This window comes from Girardinichthys multiradiatus, chromosome 10, assembly GCF_021462225.1.
Source record: "Girardinichthys multiradiatus isolate DD_20200921_A chromosome 10, DD_fGirMul_XY1, whole genome shotgun sequence".
In the NCBI taxonomy this organism is placed as follows: domain Eukaryota; kingdom Metazoa; phylum Chordata; class Actinopteri; order Cyprinodontiformes; family Goodeidae; genus Girardinichthys; species Girardinichthys multiradiatus.
Genome location: NC_061803.1, coordinates 18,347,429 through 18,368,362, shown reverse-complemented (window position 1 = coordinate 18,368,362; position 20,934 = coordinate 18,347,429).

Genomic DNA, 20,934 nt, shown 5'->3' with positions numbered 1-20,934 from the left:
GATTTGATTGCAGGGATATTATAAAACTTAAAGTATAGATAAAAATTGCCCTTCATATTGCCTTTAGATTAAAGAACATGGCTTATTTTCTTCTAATTTTTCTGGTCAAAGTTATTGAGGACCACCTTGTAGGGACTGAAGAGCCACATGCGGTTCTGGAGCAAGAGCTTGGAGCCCTCTGCACTAGAGGAATTCCACAGCTCAACTTGGAGGTAGTAAATTTTTTATTGCCGTTCTGGCTTTCTGGATTTCTGACCTTTTCCTGTCATAGTTGATCAAAATATGTTGCTATAAGTATCAATTATTTTAAGCAAGATTTTAATCTTGACGGTGGTTTGTGAGTAAGTGTTTTTTTCAAAAAGTAGCTCATTTAAAAATAAAGCTCAACGTTTGCAGATGAATAACATAAAAGGGCAGAAAATGAAAAATTTCTTCTAGTCTCATTCTGTTGTGAAAATTTTATGTTATATAAAACAGAAAAAAACGCTTAAACTATTGTTTCCCTTGCTTTCATTTACAAAAACATAACTTTTTTAAAAGTTGATTTTGGTCACAGTTATCAAGAGCCAATTTGAAGCAACTGAAGCGCCACATGCGACTCTGGATCGACAGACTGCAAACCTATGCACCAAAGAAACTCCACGGCTCAGAGGTAGTACAATTTTATTGTAGATCCTAATCTGGACCTATGGCTTTATGAAAATATTAATCAAAAGACTTTGTGCTATTAGTAGTATTGAGACAAATCTAAACATTACAGTTGGTTTGAGATAGTTGTAATTTTAACTGTAAAAATGTACTTTTAATTGATTGATTTGATGTTAAAAATAAAATCTAAGCATAATAAATATAGTAAGGTGAAACTATATTTCACTGTCATGTATTGTTTAAAAAGTAAAAACTTTGATCACTAATTAAATAGCTTCACTTTATAATCTAAACATATTACAAATCCAATGCAAGGTTATCATAAAGATATGAAAGGTTAAGAATCCCTGATACAAAACATTTGTTATTGTACTGCCACAGTCGTCATTAGTAGCGTCTGAACTGGGACTCTAAAGCTGGGGCGTGCCTGATGCAATGTTTGTGCAGTGACACACATTTCCTTGAAAAAAACAACAAAAAAGCGTTTAGTGTGTAATTACACACCCAGACATCGGTGCTTTAAGAAAAATGTGCAAGCAGTCTAGAGGGCATGTAAAAACGGAATTCGTCTTTCATCTTTGCCGTTTATCCAAATTGCAGCACTATGGTTACACTGACACAGCCGTTTTGGAATCTTGGATGCGGAGCTGGGGTTTTAGGTCTAAATGGGAATCCAAACACAAACTGTTTGTTATCCTTTGACAATATTGTTGCATTTTTACTTTGCATAATGAGCAAATTCTCATGGAATGTCATGGGAAAGCGAGAGGGGTTCCAAGGCAAAGCCAAATAAGGAGCATCTGAGTTATCTGTGTCTGACTGTTGTTTTAGAGAAATGTTTATACCATCCCTAAATCAAGAATGAGTGAAACTGTTTCCATTCCTGAGACGGCCAAAGTTGTTCGACACAGTGCCTCAGCCATGCACGTAATCTCCAGACAGGTTCATGAACTGAGCTTTGAGACCCGTCAGTTTGGAGGAGACATTTTTACTACCAACATGACAGCTTTACGTTTCCCAACCTGAAACCTGTGGCAGTAAAACTCAGCTTCCTATTTTTCAAACTATTTTATTTTGTTAATTTGCAAAACAATTGGATTGTAGTTTTATTCTGTACAATAAATCAACTGTTGGTGGATGAAGTGAACAATGTAGGTGTGAAAGGTTTTTACATGCAGAAATTGCATGGATGTAATTTATGAAATGTTCCACTCCTGGCCCATGATCGGCAGCATCGCAAATTATCACACAAACATAATGTATTGGTTCCAAACATTGCACTGCTGAGACCCATGCATACTGAATTAAACTAAATTAGGATCTCAGCTAGATACATCTGTATAAAGTTGCTGAAAATATTACAAAAAAGAAAAATCTTCTTTTTCTGAATTATCATTTAGGAAAGCTGTCAGGGCTGTCAAAAAGAATGCACTCCTTACATATTTATTCTATTTTTGGTTTGTTTTTCGTCGCACCTAAATATTTTGGATCATCAAGATACATTTTATATTAGACAAAGACAACCTAAGTAAACAAAAATTGCAGTTTGCGAATGATGTGAAAAAAATATTTACCACTTAAACCTAATAACTGGCTGGGCCGTCCTTGATGGCAACATCTGCCATTAGGATAACCATCAATGAGTGTTTGACATGACTGGGGAAATATTGGCCCAGTCGTATTTGCAGTATTGTTTGATTTCAGCCACAGTGGAGGGTTTATGAACAAAATGATCAAGGTCATGTCACAGCATCTCAATTGGATATAAGTCCACTCACTTTAGATTAGGGGATGATGTGTTGCTCTTTTAGATCTTTTAGCCAGCTTCATGTTGTCAGACAGGTTGTATTCAAGTAACTTCTTGATTCTACGTGTCTGGCAGTAATCAGGCCTGGAGGTGGCTGGTGAAATTAATCTTACTTTTCCAGAAACCCAGTTAGTTCGTGATTTTACAATGTGGTCAAATACTTTTTTTACCTAAGGCCAGATTGTTTTAAATAAATGTCTTCCCTTATTAAAATAAAGAAAATTTGAAAACCGTATTTTGGGTAAGAAATTACTATTTGCTTGATGACTCAGTTGTTAACAAAGACAGAAGAAATTTGGAATTAGAAATAATGTGCTTTTACAATTTCTAAAACATTTTAATAGAAAATCATTTATAGTTGTTTTCTATATGTCCTGTGATGTACTGTATGTATTTGAAGTAGTCTAACTTCAAGTACATATGTGTTTTCTGCAAGAGTACTGGCTAAATGTGTCAGTAAAACAGTGTGTTCTCTTTTGTTTCTCTTGTTCAAGGGGAAATATACTCATTCAATATACACAGCTGTTGGCAATTTGTCGAGGTTGGATTCGTCTACTCCATTGGCAGGCCATGCGCTGAGCAGGAAGGGCTTCTATTGAGCACGGAAACCCAAATAAATTGTCCTCTTAATCAGATTAACACACATCAGAGGTGGACTGTTTTCTCTGAATTGTCTCGAAACATCAGCATTACATCCCATTTGAATGAAGCACACAAGCCATTTCCTCTTACTCTTTGCACCTTCACCTCTGGATTTTTGTTTTCTATAAGAACAAGAAGATAGCTTTAAATTAGAGAGGTTTTTTTCTGTTGTTTTTATATCCTAAACATATAAGTTTATATTTAGGATATAAAAACTACGATATAATTTTCATTTTATCTTTTATTTTTTGAATTACAACCCAACAGTTTACCTGAAATAAGTCACACAGCAGCTTTTGGGTGCTTTTATATTTTGTGTCACATTCTTTCCTCCAAGAGGTAGCAGGATGCAACTGATTATGTGAGAGACAGGGAGAGAAGGGAGGAAGTGCTCTGCTTGGGTTCTGCGGTTGTCCGTCTCTACAGGCCAGTTATTAGATTTAAGCACAAGCTGCTGTGGGTACAGTGAGGTTAATTACACATATGGGTGGTTATGATGAGAACAATCATCCAAATTAATCACCTAATACGCTTGTCGGCTGACTCTGAGCTTGCATCTTGGCAGTTACAGCCTTCAAGTGCTCCACATGGGAAAGTTTAGCCTATATTACAATCTGCACTGTTCCATCCTTGATAGATTGCCAGTACTTTAAGTGAATTGGCTTGTGTGTTGCTTTGAATTTATTTGTCATATTTATGAATCAACTAGGAAATGAAAGTTCAGAAGAAAAGACATCACATAAAGTACCTGTGGCAGTGGCTGACCATTGAACCCAGTCAAATAATTTTACCAAAATAAAGTATTTAAGAACGACTCAAAAAAAGTTGAGACGTCTATAACTACTACCAGGAGTAATTTGTGATGGCATCAAGATTGGAGTAACAGTGTTATCAGGCAGTTCCTGAAGCATCCAATGTTAAAGTCACTTAGCATTTAGTATGCCATTGTTTTTTGGGTTTGTGTGTGAGCATGTAGTTCCACAGTGCAACTGCCTGGCATGTGCCCAGCCAACACCTCAGTATGGGACTCATATGGGTTGGATTATTTCAAGGTGGGTCTGAGCTCACGTTGCCCATTTTATGGATCATTGGATTCACTAATACAACCCACATTAATAAAACCAGTTGGGCACCCTATGTAGAACTTAGACTTATTTAAAACTCATTCTATATGATCCCAAGGTGTTCCCAGAGCAGAAGGAAAATAATCCCTTTAGGAAATTCTTGTTCTGCTCTGTGGTCTCCTTAAGGTGGGGCATACCTGAAACTCCACTGTGAGATCCCCCCATTTGACAGAACTCTGTAAACTATATCTGAGGCCGAATCATGCCACTCTATGGAGGAAGCTCATTTTGATATCCAGAATCTATCTAGTAATAATGACAAAGCGATATGTCAAGAGCATTAGTTTTTGGCTCAAAACTCAGCTGTTTTTTTTTTTTTTTTTTTACCACAACAGACCAGAGCAATGCCCAGATTACTACAGGTCAAACTTTTTTCCGTTTGGAAGATTGGCGTGGACAGACTTGGAGAAGATGATTACCATCCCATATGCTACACATTCAGCTGCAAATGGCTCCTATGCACCCTGAATGTTGAGGCTTGATGATGTCAAAGGAACTACATCATCTGCAAAAAGCAAAGATGAGACCCTGAGGTTACCAATCCAAACACCGTTCTCCATTTTCTTTGGTCTTAGAAGTGCCAGTTACTTTCAAATATTTGTATTTATATACTCACCACTAGTCTGCATGTATACAAAATTAATTGTCCAAACTAAACCATTTGCCAACTCCAGACCCAAATGTACACAGTTTTGACTCCTTGACCCTGCAGTGCTCTTGAGACTAAAATGTTGAGATAGTGTGGGATGATAAACGATTAATTGGTTTCCAAATGACCAGGACAGATGATGCCTCACAAGTGAGCCCATTAGAGCGCCATTAGACAGCACCACGCTGTTGTTCATTAAAAAGCAATACGTGGAGGTCTGACCTACCATTTCCTCCAGATAAGTATCTGCTCATACATCCAAGGATGACAGCAAGACAGTGGGTTGTTTTATCAACCACAGGACAGGATAATCAGAAAAACAAGAGCTAAGTGTTGGTATGAATTATCCATGTTTGAAACAGAGTGTAAATTTGTGTGGATGGGAGGGAAAAGGGGAGCAGTCTGGGAAGAATATCTTCACACTGTCCTAATGCAGTGATGGAGCCAAGACAATATAGATTAGAATCAGGTGTTTTTCCTCCTTGCTCCAACAACAGTACATCCATTTAGTGCCTGCATTGCTCTGGATATCCCATACATGATGTATTATAGTACATACTGAGATTCAGTTCTTTATTTTGGCAAAAGGCCACTTTTCTTGTCAAATAACAGTATCATGGAAATCACTTTAGCTAGCTGTGAATGTGGGATAATCTGCTTTCAGGACATGTGGCACAATCACAACTAGGAGTTTATTCTCTTCAGACCTGAATAAAACAGCTTGTCATAGTGTAATGCAGCATACTAGGTGGACATCACACACCAGCAATATGTTGTACCTGTTTTAATTTACTATTGTTAGGATTATGAATCTGAGAATATTATTTAATATTTAATATTAATATTTTAATATTTTATCAAATAATATTTCGGTCTGTTAAGGGTTGTTCTATGAATACCAGCCCAGTAAGGCACTGGTAATAGGACAAAATAGAAAGGTGTGAGACGAGCTCTGACATTATTGAACAGCAAAACTCTGTAAACACATGGAATGAATTCACACAATTTCTTAAAATACAAGAATTTATTAACAAAAATAAGTCAACTCAAAGTCAAATATATTTCAATCAACAAACTCTTTACTATGCTAAACAATCCAACTAAACTACCAAGCAGAATTATGTACAATATAAACAAGTTGATTAAAGATGGTTGAAAATCATGACCAAAAGAGTGATGCAACATTACCATGCAATGTTTATGTTTGAGAACCAAGGATTATCTTGAAGAATCTGGAAATGAAGTTAAGTTAGTCTTGGAACTAACTTAGGCAATAATCAGCATACCTTTAGGCAACCATTTACAATGCAAGATCAGATAAAATATTATTTTAATACAATTATGTTTTAAAGAATGATCTGCTGAATAAAACCAACCTTCTGGATGACTAATTCTCAACGGGGTCTCATTAGCTGCCTTTGTTTATTAAAATAATATTTAAAGAAATATTATTAAAGGAATATTTTGGAAAGAACCAAATCTTTCTGGAGAAATGGGGTTTAATGGTGTTTACTTAGTTATCAAATTTAGTAAAATGATGTTAGGGACACATTATTTACTGGATTGAAAACTAAACCTTTCAGGGTAAATATTATTTAGCAACAAGCATGTGTCCTTAGCTGTTAGCAGTTAAGCAAACAAAGAAGCTGCTAGCTTAGCACCAGATTCAAACACACACCTTTAAAAATACCGTCAATAAAAAGGTTAAAATGCATAAGCGCGGATGGCGCGTTATGATCAATCTTCTGTTTAAAATCACCCCTTAAATAAAATTTGTCTTAACTTTAAAAACACACCAACACAGAACACAAACTGAACCTGTGTGCTGCAGATATTCTGCTAGCACCAAGATAGCTGAGTTCAACACAAACAAAATCAAACTTCATAAAATGAAAAATTTTTAGATCATTTCAATCTAAATCTTTCTATTATTGTTCTGCCCAAACCCTAACCTTATGAACCATTCTGAGGAGTTGTCCGGGTGACAATGAAGTTTGAAGAAAGCATCCACAGTGAACAATGGTTAGCTACAGCTATCCTCCTTAGCTGTGGGGAGTGGCGGCCGTTTTGTCGGCTGGCCAAAACTGCACGTTACCGTAACCACGGTGATGCGGCTCCTAGTTGTCCTTCTCTCAGGCAAGGAAAACCGCTCCACTCGGCTTCATAGAGACCGCGTCTCTGTAGAGAACTTCTCCGGGACAGTTTGCTTCTGCAGGCCTCAGAGAGAAAGTAAGCAATGCTTACACCTTAATTTCCCCGTTCATGAATGAAAATACCGGATACACATACAGTATTTCATTCGTACTTAGCTTTGCATATGATCGCTTGATCTTATAACATCCTTGGATCCAGTTTGAAGAGTTTGTCTTTTTGCCAGCAAAGAGACATTAGCACGCTGGGCCTCCCCTATCCTGGACCCGCAGAGGAGCAGTGGAAAGAGGTCGGACCATTGGAAAGGGGGTGCTTTTATACAACCAGTGGCATCATGGGAAGTCCGCTGCTACCCCCCTTTCCTCAGTTGCTGGAAGTCAGTTAAATACAATTTATTTTGAAAGTTCCAGAAAAGCTTGTACCGGAGTTTTAATGTTGTTTCCATGGCTACGGGTCCCAACACTATGGTTGAGTTTTGTGCAGTTTTCACCCTTTTCTGAGGCGTGAGCCTACCTTCAGCTCTACCACTGATGGACAGGAGATATTTTGGACACCATACAAGAAAAACAAGTCTGTCAGTTTATGTGATTACAGTGTATTGTTGGAGTAATTTACTATGAAAACAAAGCAAAGTTGGGTTGCTTTTAGAGCCAGGAAAACATTAAATTTCATGCAAGGTATATTGAAAGAAAATGTCTTTAGACATCTTAGCCCACCTTCCCTTCTATTAATGAACTTCCTTTTGGGCAGAGATGCAATGAGAGACAATGCTTGTGTTAGAGTTCTTGATCATGACAAGTTAATGAAGCGACTGATAAGGGAATGATGTTCCAGTACTCTAGTTTGCTTTTGTAATGTACTAAGTACATAGAGTACTTCCAATTGGAAACAATCAAATAAGAAAATATATTTTATAATATTTCATAAATATTGACAAGATTGAATGTTGTTGGAGGACCCAAAAGCAGGAATGAGGCAAGCAATATAATGAGGGAAATCTGCATTTAATAAAATCGAAAACCTAAATGAAAATTACTTAGCAGGTTTGACTTCCATTCTTTTGCGTAGGTTTATTTATTAAAAATAATAAATAAATAAATACATTTTAATAAATAAACATTATGTTATAAATATCATAATTTTAACTGTAACAATGAATGTGTTACATCGTTTTAGCAACTATAGGAATGACTGTTGCATTTCTGTTTTCAATAAAAACTATTGAATCAGATAGTTCTATACATTTAGTTTTAATGTTTGTGTTAAACTTGAAAACTGTGGTTTTACCATGCAAATGTTATGCTGACTCCTACCTAATTATTAGTTTTATTAGAATGAAACATTGTCTTGCAGTAGATTTTCTTTGAGCTATAACTTGCCAAAACAGTAGTTTGATCTTTCATGCAGATGAGGAGTGAACCTCTTTACATCAGAACAGATCTTGACTGTTCTTCTAAAAAACAAGTTTCCAACAAACTGCTATGAACTTATTTATGTCAGTGACTGGTGGAATGCTGCCTTTTGAAATAACCTTAACCCCTGGACATTTTCTCAGGTTCTTTGTCCTCAACACACCAGAAGTCTAATTAACTTTAAGTCTCAGATGACTCTTTAAAAAGTGCCAAGGCAGTAAATGTTAGCAGCAGCACATAATTAAAAGGCACTGACAAGTCTGCATTTGCAATTTTCCCACTAATGCTTCAAAATGTTTGTTTTGGTTTGGAAACAAAGCATTTTTTCTCTGTCACATACTAATTTAAGTTCCTCTGCTTAGAGTAGCTTATATACTGTATTCTAGACCTATAGTAACATTGCTTAATAAAACTCAGTTGTGGAAAAGCAATAAAAAACACTAAATGCATGCACAAATACATAAATACATAAGTTCAATCAACCCTGTGAACTTAGGTAATTCTTCTTGTAAATTAGTTATTGATGCTAAGAATGTTGGTGATGTGTTCAAGAGTAAGTTCAAGTAAGTCTCCTCTCTCTCAGGTTGTGAGGGAAAACCGCTTTAATTAGAGCTGCTGTGGTGAAGTCTCTGGGCACAAGTCGCTCCTGTAGGCCTCAAAAGAGAATATCTAGCTTGTCTCAATTACCCCCATTTTATGAAAGAGTGCTGAGTACTCGAACAGCAAATCATTACTTAACTTTGTTGCATACGATCACTTTTGGATCCAAGGATTCTTCAAAGTAGAAGCCTTACTCGCCTGCGAGTTTCAAGGTCTTCAGCTGATGCATGGTCTGGTCCCTCCGTTAGCAGCTGTCCGCAGTCTGAATGAGACCGAGCGGAAGGGGGAACGTGCTCTTGGATCCGAGATCCCAGCTCTGACTCCTCCTCTACCTGGGCTGTGTTAGGAATAGGTTAGTGTGATGTTGAAAGGTGCAGAGGTTCATACAGGCCTTTATGGACAGTTCAGAGTCCATGTTCATCCATGTCTCACTTCATGGCTGGGGTCCCAACACTGTGTCTCCTTTACCGCTTATGACATACTACAAACAGAGCTTCTTTTGGGGTTTTTTCAACCATGGCTTTTTTTATGTCACTGTTCCACAAAGGTCATGAATTGCTGCATCAATGCTGTGTAGCATGGAGGCGCTAAACCTGTAGCACTACTGAGGTGTAATAGAGCCCATGTTGCTTTGATAGCGGCCTTGAGGTCATCAAAACTGTTGGATCTGGTGTCTCTCATCTTCTTCTTGACAATATCCCAACAATTCTCAGTGGTGGTATTGTCAGGCCAGTTTGTTTGCTAATCAAGCCTAGTAAAGCTATAGTCATTGAACCAGCTTTTGGTATCTTTGGCAGTATAGACAGATGCCAAGTCACACTGGAAAAAGAAATCAGGATTTCTATAAAGCTTGTCAGTAGAAGGAACCATTAAATGTTTTAAAATTTCCTGGTCGTTGGCTGAGGTGACCAGGCTTCTGTAAACACAGTGGACCCACCAGCATATGACATGGCACACCAAATCATCACTGACTCTGGAAACTTTACACTGGACTTTGCTGTCTAGATGTTACAGCACTGGACATTTTCTACCACACATTTTCTTTCCAGTAAACCTTCTATGAATATGCTTGAATACAGCACTCTGCAAACAATCAGCTTCTTTAGCAATGATGTTTTGTGACAAACACTCCTTGTGGAGGTGTCAATGGTTGCCTTGTGAACATCTGTCAAGTCAGCAGTCCCCTTGATTGTGTAGCCTACTGACCCAGACTGAAAGACCATTTAGAGGTTCAGAAACCTTTGCAGGTGTTTTGAGTTCATTAGCTGATTACGGTGTGAGTTCCCAATATTTAAGTTTTCACAATATTAAAAATTTCTGAGACACTGAATTTTGGGTTGTAATCTGTAAGCCATAATCAACAAAATTAGAAAAAAATAAAGGCTTGAAATATTTCACTCTATAGGTAATGAAACTATATAATATATGAGTTTTACTTTTTGAAACAACTAACAAAAAAATGTTGAACTCTTTCAAGATATTTTTTTAGATGGGCCGTATTTCTCTCCTTGTCAGTTTAGGTGGACAGTCATGTCTTACGGGGTTTGCAGTCGTGAAAAACTCTTTCCATTTGCAAATGATGGATTGAACAGTGCCCTGTGAGATGTTCAAATGTTAGGATAATTTTTTTATAAACTAACCCTGTCATAATTTTCTTCTGAACTTGTCTGTCTTCTGTGTCCCCTGGAATTTAGGATGTTTGTTGTCCAATTTCTTCTTGCAATTTTCTGAAACCTTCACAGAACAGCTTGATTCATACTTTTTTTTTCAACATATTTGTAATTTGATGAGCTGCCACATGGGAAAAAATAAGAATAAGGCATAAGCATGACCCAGAATTAATTTACTTTTCTTCATATAATTCATTTAGTTTTTTAAGGGCAAAATTATATTGCCATTTACCTGCAAGAAAATAAAGGACTAATACAAAAATGCTGTCATTTGATTGGAAAGAAATCCACGTCCCTGTAGCTGCAGTGCACATAACGCCTGCCCCCCACCACAATGTCAGCGCCACCTCATTTTCAAGCCCAGATTGGAGAGATAGGGCCAGCACCTCTGCCGCCACAATTTGACACAACTAATTTAGAACTGGTCTTTTATGGAAGCCTGGAATACATTACCTCACCAGAACACAATAATAATGGGGAAGCATCAATCAAACTGGCCCTGTGCATACGTTGTGTAATAAAGCTTATCTCTGGGTGACACAGTCTGTCTGACTCAGCCTGCCAGCCAGAATGAAACTATATGTGAGCCGTGCCACCAGTCGCTGGTTAACATCGCATAAATATGCAGTTTAGGAGTCAATGACATTTTAATAAGGTAAAGCTGACAGGTTATGGCTCACACACAAACAACCAGTTGTTTCCAGAGTCCCAGAATAATAAAAAAATGGACAATCTAAGAGTGTGTGTCTACACAAAGTCACATTGTTAGAAAGAATCTTGTTCCTTTGAATCTGTATATCCCCCTCAGCTGTCAGCATACACCTCCAAAGAGTCAGACTTCGATGCCCACCTCACCCCTGTCAAATGTTTCAATAATCTTTTCCAGGCGTTAACTGGATTCAGCTGCCTGTGAGCCGTTTTGGCCCTCATCTCCACTTTCCATGTTATTTAGAAGGGGCCTTTTGCGTTGATGTATGGCTCTGAACTCGTTTCTGTAACCGCCCTCGCCGGCACCTTTCAAAGTCCTCATTGTGTTGAGGGTGAGGCAATGTGATGTCATGTTTCCCAGACACCTGGGAATTTCTGGGATTTATGCCAGAGAGTGTTTGGATCAGGTTTTCCATGGGTGGCTTGCTTATCCGTTTTGCACTTTTTCAGTGGTAATTAATGCCGACGATGGTTGTATGTGAGGCCTTTAGGGCAGACAGTGCTGTTTGGATTGTAACAACTTTCATGTTTTAGATGTTCTCTTCATTAGTACATTTTCAAGCTTTCTGAATGTCATGCAAAGTCATTATTGTTTAGGTTTTTTGATTTTGGTTGTTTTGTTTCTCCATTTTAGACCTATACCTGACCATGACAGTGTAGTGTGAAAGTATGTGTGTATAGGGGAGGACAAACGAAGGTGTGTCAGGCCTACAAAACCCATACTAACATGTAATATAGATAAATAGTACCTAAATTTACAAAGTTCTATTTTTTAAATAAGACCCTAAAGAATTTGCAAGCTTACTTTTAGAAGGGCAAGCATGCAAAACTCTTTTTAAGCTTCATCTCTGTCTGACAAAAATCTGGCAAATCATGCAAAAATCAAAGGAAATTTTAATTATTTGCTTAGGTAAAATAATGTATGCTTTGTTTCTTGCTGAGTAGGTAAAAAAAAGTCATGACATAACTTTAGCGACTTTAGTTAATAAATGTAGATATTTTTCCTTTCACTTGATGATTTTGGCACATCTGACAAAAAGTTTGGGCACCACTTATCTACAGTATGCCGCATTACCAACTAATAGCTCTGTGCTGGTAGGCTTGTTGGTCCGAAAAAGGCTAACAGATGATTATCTGTTGTAATAAATTGCCAAGAGATTAAATTAAAAGTTTTTTCTTTGCTAAGTTGTCTGTTATGTGTAGTCATAACACTTATATCCCTCAAATTTAATAGCCTTTACACACAGTGATATTTAATAACTTAAAACATTATTGAAAAGTTCATTTATTTTAGCAACACAGTTCACTAACTGAAACATATTGCATAGATGAATTACACACAGACTGTTTCCAAGCCTTTTTTCTGTTAATTGTGAGGATTTTCTGTTTACAGCAAATACAAATTTAAGATTTGAATATTACATCAGACCACCCAAAAAGCATTTTACTAAAGTAATGTCAGAATAATGAAAAGTACGTTTAATACCTTAGAGGCTATTATTTTCAAAAGGGACTTTTAATTTGACAAAGAAGCCTCATTGGATTGCATATTCAGATTTATTGAATATGACTGTATGTTCTGCTAATAGGTCAAACCTAATAAAAACATTCTTCTTAAAAGAGTCAGGAACTGTCTAAAAATATGTCCAAAATATGTCCAAAGTCCAACAGATGTTCTAATGAGTGAAATAAATATTGCAATAGCTGTGTATTGTTGTTCTTATGTGCCTTTGCTGTTTTGTACATAAGATGTGTAAAGTTTGCGCTGATGCAGTTTGTGAATCTTTGAGGGGGGTCCAGGTTAGGACTGTGTGCTGCTGTTGTTAAAAAAGTGTGAGCTGTGGCTTTAACAGCAGCTCCTGTTTGGAAAAGCTTGTTAATAAACCATTCAAAACAGTTTCGAGTCGGCTGACTCTTACGTGTGAGTATGGGGCATTACAACATTACCTCCAATCTCCCTTGCTATAGCTGAGGACAGTTTATAGCTAATTTACCTGTTAAAAAGGAGTCATTCTTTTCCACTGTCACCAAATGCCACCTCAGGAGGAGGGATTGCTGTGAAGTCAATGATTCAATGCGATCTGATGGACTTTCTTAGAAAGATAACCTTTTATCAGCTACCATTAGAAAGCTAAATTTGACTGCATTCTATTACAATAAGTATCAACTGGAAATGTTTGTAATTTACTTGAATTCTGTCTACACCACTGTATTGTATTGGTTTCATCTGATTATATCTTTCTGTGTAGGAATTGGAGCTCTCTGTCTTGTAAAGTCCATTGAGATGATATTTGTTGTAAATTGGTGCTCTTTAAAAGAAAAGAAACAAATTTAAAATATTTAATTAATTCTGGAATTGTATTTTTAGTCCAAGATAGTGTGATTTGAAGTCCTGTCCTTGGTATATTCACCACAGCTCCCATTCATGTACATGTCAGTAAAGGGTAACCCTAGGTATCAATGCACCAGTTTTCTGCGTTACAACAGATAATGACCACCAGGACAAAAATGGCTCCAGATGGGCTTGAAAAATATTTACTCCCAAAACACGAATGCATTTTTTTTCTACACTGATTAGGTGTTTTCATTCTTTAGGACCTTGTGCATCAACAGAGATCTCGCTGCAGTTGGCAGCTTGTATTTTTTAGAAAGTATGCTACTGTACTAGGTATGCAACTGATTCAAAGCTCTGATTTATTCCTTACTCAGATCTTCAGTAAATCCTGTTGTAAAATAAAAAAGTATTTTCGGGACCCCCTGTTTACCTGTTGGCTTGTGCATCGCATCTATCAAGGCCTTGACACCCACTTTACAAAGGAATGAGGAGATAGATATGAGGAGAATGGAGGCCAATGGAGATTATTCCGAATGTAGACTGCCTGTCATTGTTACTTGTGTTGTAACTGTGAGGTGAAGTGCAGTCACAACATGATAGTTCTAAGCTGTTTCCTTAGCAAGTAGTGGCAATAAAAATGGCAAATGTTACACAAAACGTAGTACATTACATTATAGTAAAGGCATTATTCAGCTTCGAACAACAAAGTACCAGCCAGCCAGAACCTAAACTGTGTCATAAAGAGAGTCCAGACTCAGCTGTCCAGACTAATCATTGCTTAGTCCAGAGCCAGTCTGGTGTGTATACCTGTCTTTACAGTCCCTCTGATGTTAAATGCAAAGTTACTGAGATCACATCAGGTGACAGACAGTCTGGTGATAAAGCTGCCACCAGACAGGATAAATCCCATCTTATCTGCAGGCCTCAGATGCCACACCCAGTCCAAACACAGAGAAATACAAGTGTATAGAAACACACACCTGCAGGGACACACAACATCCTCAGCTGCCACAGTCCTCACTGTTGATTTACCATTAAGCCTTTGAATAAGGGCTGTTTGGGAAAAGGGAGTAAAAGGCTTTTATATTAGGATTGCCAAGTGTCACCTTCCTCTGTAGAAACACCTTTAACTCTGCTGATGATATGCTGTAACATCTAATTACTTAATCTTTTATTATTCTATAACGATATTAAAACAAATTTCATATTAAGCTGTAATTTTTTTGTCACTGTATTTTAGTATTTTAAATGGCACCAATGCAAGATGCTTCATCCTTATACAACCTGTCTTGCTTGTACATATTGGGCTTTAATTTCAATTGTGTACATACAGGTCCTTCTCAAAATATTAGCATATTGTGATAAAGTTCATTATTTTCTATAATGTAATGATGAAAATTTAACATTCATGTATTTTAGATTCATTGCACACTAACTTAAATATTTCAGGTCTTTTATTGTCTTAATACGGATGATTTTGGCATACAGCTCATGAAAACCCAAAATTCCTATCTCACAAAATTAGCATATTTCATCCGACCAATAAAAGAAAAGTGTTTTTAATACAAAAAAACGTCAACCTTCAAATAATCATGTACAGTTATGCACTCAATACTTGTTCGGGAATCCTTTTGCAGAAATGACTGCTTCAATGCGGCGTGGCATGGAGGCAATCAGCCTGTGGCACTGAGGTCTTATGGAGGCCCAGGATGCTTCGATAGCGGCCTTTAGCTCATCCAGAGTGTTGGGTCTTGAGTCTCTCAACGTTCTCTTCACAATATCCCACAGATTCTCTATGGGGTTCAGGTCAGTAGAGTTGGCAGGCCAATTGAGCACAGTGATACCATGGTCAGTAAACCATTTACCAGTGGTTTTGGCACTGTGAGCAGGTGCCAGGTCGTGCTGAAAAATGAAATCTTAATCTCCATAAAGCTTTTCAGCAGATGGAAGCATGAAGTGCTCCAAAATCTCCTGATAGCTAGCTGCATTGACCCTGCCCTTGATAAAACACAGTGGACCAACACCAGCAGCTGACACGGCACCCCAGACCATCACTGACTGTGGGTACTTGACACTGGACTTCTGGCATTTTGGCATTTCCTTCTCCCCAGTCTTCCTCCAGACTCTGGCACCTTGATTTCCGAATGACATGCAGAATTTGCTTTCATCCGAAAAAAGTACTTTGGACCACTGAGCAACAGTCCAGTGCTGCTTCTCTGTAGCCCAGGACTGGGGAATGCGGCACCTGTAGCCCATTTCCTGCACACGCCTGTGCACGGTGGCTCTGGATGTTTCTACTCCAGACTCAGTCCACTGCTTCCGCAGGTCCCCCAAGGTCTGGAATTGGCCCTTCTCCACAATCTTCCTCAGGGTCCGGTCACCTCTTCTCATTGTGCAGCGTTTTCTGCCACACTTTTTCCTTCCCACAGACTTCCCATTGAGGTGCCTTGATACAGCACTCTGGGAACAGCCTATTCGTTCAGAAATTTCTTTCTGTGTCTTACCCTCTTGCTTGAGGGTGTCAATAGTGGCCTTCTGGACAGCAGTCGGGTCGGCAGTCTTACCCATGATTGGGGTTTTGAGTGATGAACCAGGCTGGGAGTTTTAAAGGCCTCAGGAATCTTTTGCAGGTGTTTAGAGTTAACTCGTTGATTCAGATGATCAGGTTCGTAGCTCGTTTAGAGACCCTTTTAATGATATGCTAATTTTGTGAGATAGGAATTTTGGGTTTTCATGAGCTGTATGCCAAAATCATCCGTATTAAGACAATGAAAGACCTGAAATATTTCAGTTAGTGTGCAATGAATATAAAATATATGAATGTTAAATTTTCATCATGACATTATGGAAAATAATGAACTTTATCACAATATGCTAATTTTTTGAGAAGGACCTGTACAACTGGGTCCGAAATCACACTTTTTTGTCCATATGTGACTAATATCAGAATTTTTTACAACTGTACAGCTCAGATTATTTTTGTATTTTATAGTGTATTCTATTTAAAAATATGACGCTCACACAGATTGCATCTGTGTCTCTATTCACGCTGCATCAAGCTATATACTTTGACATGCTATCTCAAACAGAACCCTACCCTCACGTGACTGACTGTGAATTGAGAGGACAGAGTTCACACATTAAATTACAGTTATAATTCCATTAATGGCTCGGTGTCAGAAGAAACCACAGCTAAACAGAGAAGCACTGAGTCAGGTAAACTATCTATGGGATTAAAAACAAATGACTTTGTCTGGAGAAAATACATTTTGCAATAATCATGTGATTGAAACTATTTTTCACCAGTTGGTGCCTGGGCTCTGCTTTAGAGATGAAAGACATGGATGGATGGATGGATGGATGGATGGATGGATGGATGGATGGATGGATGGATGGATGGATGGATGGATGGATGGATGGATGGATTCCCTTTATGAATGTGGATGGTTTAAGCTCAGATGCTGACTTGGGATGGCTTTTTGGCAGTTTCAAAGTAGATGTTGTACTAATAAGATGTCTGACTTAACACTTACTGAAACATCAACTGTTTTCAATCTGGGTCCACACATTGTAAACTGATATGGCTGATCAGCATCCTCCCTGACATGATATCCCCAGAGATGAGAGTAATTCTTAAAGAACTCCCTTCTGACCAATTATCCGTAAGCTCTCTCCTGTGACTAAAAGCCTGTTCACTGTTTACTCTTGTCCAGTTCGTTTTCCTCCTGATCTATTACACCGAATCTTTTCCCACTATGAACACTATTACATGGAGATAGTTTCCCTTCTTCTTCAAAATGTTTTAACAAAATTAACCGAACACCTTAAAAATTTCTTGTATTACAGGTAAACAAAATACAGTTTTGATAAGATGCCACCAAGCTGAACATTGACAAAAGCCCTGCTGATGTAAAAGGACAAATTTACAACAATGAAAATTAAACAAGTTAAAAATGATCAGGATGGTAAATCTACAAAAAATAAAAAAACACCTTCATTCTATTCAAATGCCAACAAATTAAACTTAGTTTTTGTTGAAAGTGTTGCTGTGATTATTTAAAAGGTCATTTAAAGGTTAAAACCTTAAGAAATAGTTAATTATTTTATGAAGATGCAACTCTAGTGATACAAGCATGAATGCGCAAACTTTGTAGCTTCTCCTTTCCAAAACTAATATGAACCACACCTCTAAGATTTATCTGGTTTTGACAAGGGAGAACTCTACAGTAGGATTGCTTATTGAAAGTTCTTACCACAAAGGTTGGTGGGAATTTATTTGTTCCAAACCACAAATAAATCATTTACAAAATGCGTTTTGTATTTACTTAGCTAATCTTCAAGTTAATATTAAAATTAGTTTGATGATCTGAGACATGCAAATGTGACATATAAGCAAAATGAGAATAAGAAATCTTTAAACAGACTTAAGATAAACCAAGCTGAAAATGTTTTTCTTTCTGGCTTTGCTTTTCATCGTGCCCTGCTGATCTAACAGTTTATATTGTACTTAAATCAGTCTTTATTACTTAGACGAGTGTGCAGCATTGCTGACAGATGGAATGCCTCCATACGCTCCAAAATACTTACTTCTAGGAACGTCAGCTCTCCCTAAACAAACTTGAAGGCTTAGCGCTGGGGCGGCCTTGTGTCATGCACAGCTCGAACTCATCAATGTCATGCCAAACCGCTTCTCCTCTCCTCTCCTCTTCTCCTCCTCTCCCCTCTTGTCTCTTCTTAAGAACCTAATTACAAGTCACATATCAGGACATAACTTTGATCCAGAGACACTTTCCATGCCAAACCGGCGTATTGAGCCCACTAATCCCTGTCATGCTAAATGAGTACCTGCTGTGCTAACCTTTGATCTGTTGGGGTCAGGACACACACCGGTCCAATTACACTGAAACTTTTATGAGAGGGCAACAACGTGCTCTTTCAGAACCACCCGGACTTAAGCTTTTCTTATTACAATGTGAGACTTCTTTTTCAGACAGTGTGCTAAAGTATTGGGGATTAGGCTTTACAAGCGCAAATTGAGTCGCTCAGTTTTTATTAATGTACAGACACATTTTGGCTTGTTACAGGGTTTAATTCTAACCCCTGGTCCTTGTGGACCTTAAAAACTCACCACAGCCCTCTGCTCGGATTTCAAATATGCTGTTACAGTATGATTGGCAGAGAAGTTGTTGAATGAAACCTCCATTTAGTGTCTGCAATAACTGGTTTGTTAAACTTTTAAATTTTTTGAGTATTAATTGAGCCTTTCAAAAGTTTCACATTTTATAAACTTTTCCAGATGTTTTCACATTACAGCCACAATTGTCAATACAATTTATTGGGATTTAATGTAAATGACCAACACAAAGCAGTGCATAGCTGTGGAGTGGAGGCTTAATAGCTTTAATCAAATGTCCTCTTTCGTATAAAGTTAGTGCATGACTTCTGGTTTAGACATAACAATATCAGATTGATTGAAAAATATCCAAAGGCTAAAGCTTTGCCAAAAACTTGTCAGATGCACACCTGAAAACATGTTGAAGCAGGACCTACAGAAGTGAATAGACTAATATCAAAACAAACACAGACTGAATCAAAGGTGCAAAGAAGGAATGGGTCAATATTCCTCTACAACAGACTGATAAGGTCAATGTTGAAGATGATACCACAAGTTGCTCTTCTTGAAGGTGGTTCTACAAGCTCTTGTATCAATAAATGGCTAGTTATTTCCTGATATTTGAAAAAAACCTTGAACACACATGTACATTTACTATGTCTGTATTTTTTATGTGTGAATTGTCTGAGTTGAGTGTTGTTGTCCTCCATCTTTTTCTGCTAAAGGAGGCAACAGTTTCAGAGCTATGGCTAGGAGTCCTTTGGGAAAGCTCAGCTGGAATAGACTGAAAATTAATGAAATGCATGTGTGTGTATGTGTGTGTGTGTGTGTTAGTAGGGTGGGTTGCATCATGTGCATGATGCTTCATTATAATTTGTCAAAATAGAGACAATTCAATTCTACAAAGAAACATCTTCATCTGTGCTGTTCACTGATTCAAGCCACAACTGTTTCACTGGTCATTATGAAAGTGATAAAAAAAAAGCAAGCCGAGAGGATCCAAGGAACCAATTACATTTCAAAATTCAATCCTACACTGTGTGGGATTTGCATAGTTAATTAGATGCTGTTTAGTCTTTTTTTCTCTTTCTTCCTCTTCTCCTCTGTCTCTTCCTCTGAGCTCATCTTTGTAATGACAGCACAGGGAGGGTGAGCCCCATTGCAAAGACCTCTGAACGAAGCTTTTCAGGCTAAATCAAACACCATGTTTCTAATGTAAACCATTTTGTAGCTCATCACCAAACCTCAGTGTCAGCTCAAGCTCTGGTGGTTTTATGTTTTAACTTTAGAGCTGTCACAGCTGGCCTACTTTACAGCTAAGAAATGCTGCTGTCCTTTCGGTTGTATTCCTCTTCTGCTTTGGTCGCTGTTAGGATTACTGGTGTACAGTACTTTATATTAAGCTAGTAAATTTTCACTTTACTTACAGAGGGTGATAGGAGAAACCATTCTTTTCTATTTATTTTTTTGCAGGTAAAACGCTTTCAATATTGCAAAGACATGGAACTAGGAACCATCCTGGGTGATCTGATCACACTGAGTACAGATATAAACACTTTCAGGATGAATGAGGGCTGATTTACTCAGACCAAGTTCAGAGGTGGTCAAGGACACTTTAGTCTCAAAGCAAACCATCCTGGGCAAAATTTAAAGTATGCCTACTGACCTTACAGATCTCATCATGTTTTAAAAAATTGCTTATCAAATTCTTGGTCAACAAAAAGTGGCTTTTTGGAGTATATGGATATGTCAGTTATTGGTCACTGTCTGGCTTAGTTTTTATCTGTCGTATAAGTATTTTGATTATTATGGTACTGACTGCAGTTAGTGTGGTAATGGCAACATAAAATATAATGCTTTAATCACATAACAATAATTACCTTTTAATTCACACAGACAACTCATAGCTCTTTAAGTGGTCTTAGAGAGAAATGAGCTGAAATGTGCCATATAATTACAAAATACAGCTCATACCTTCACAGGACTTAAAATGTATATAGCGTCTGAATGTATATAGTAAGTGTCAAGTCAGACCTCTTATTAGTATAAATAACCTCAAAATACCCAGTGAATTT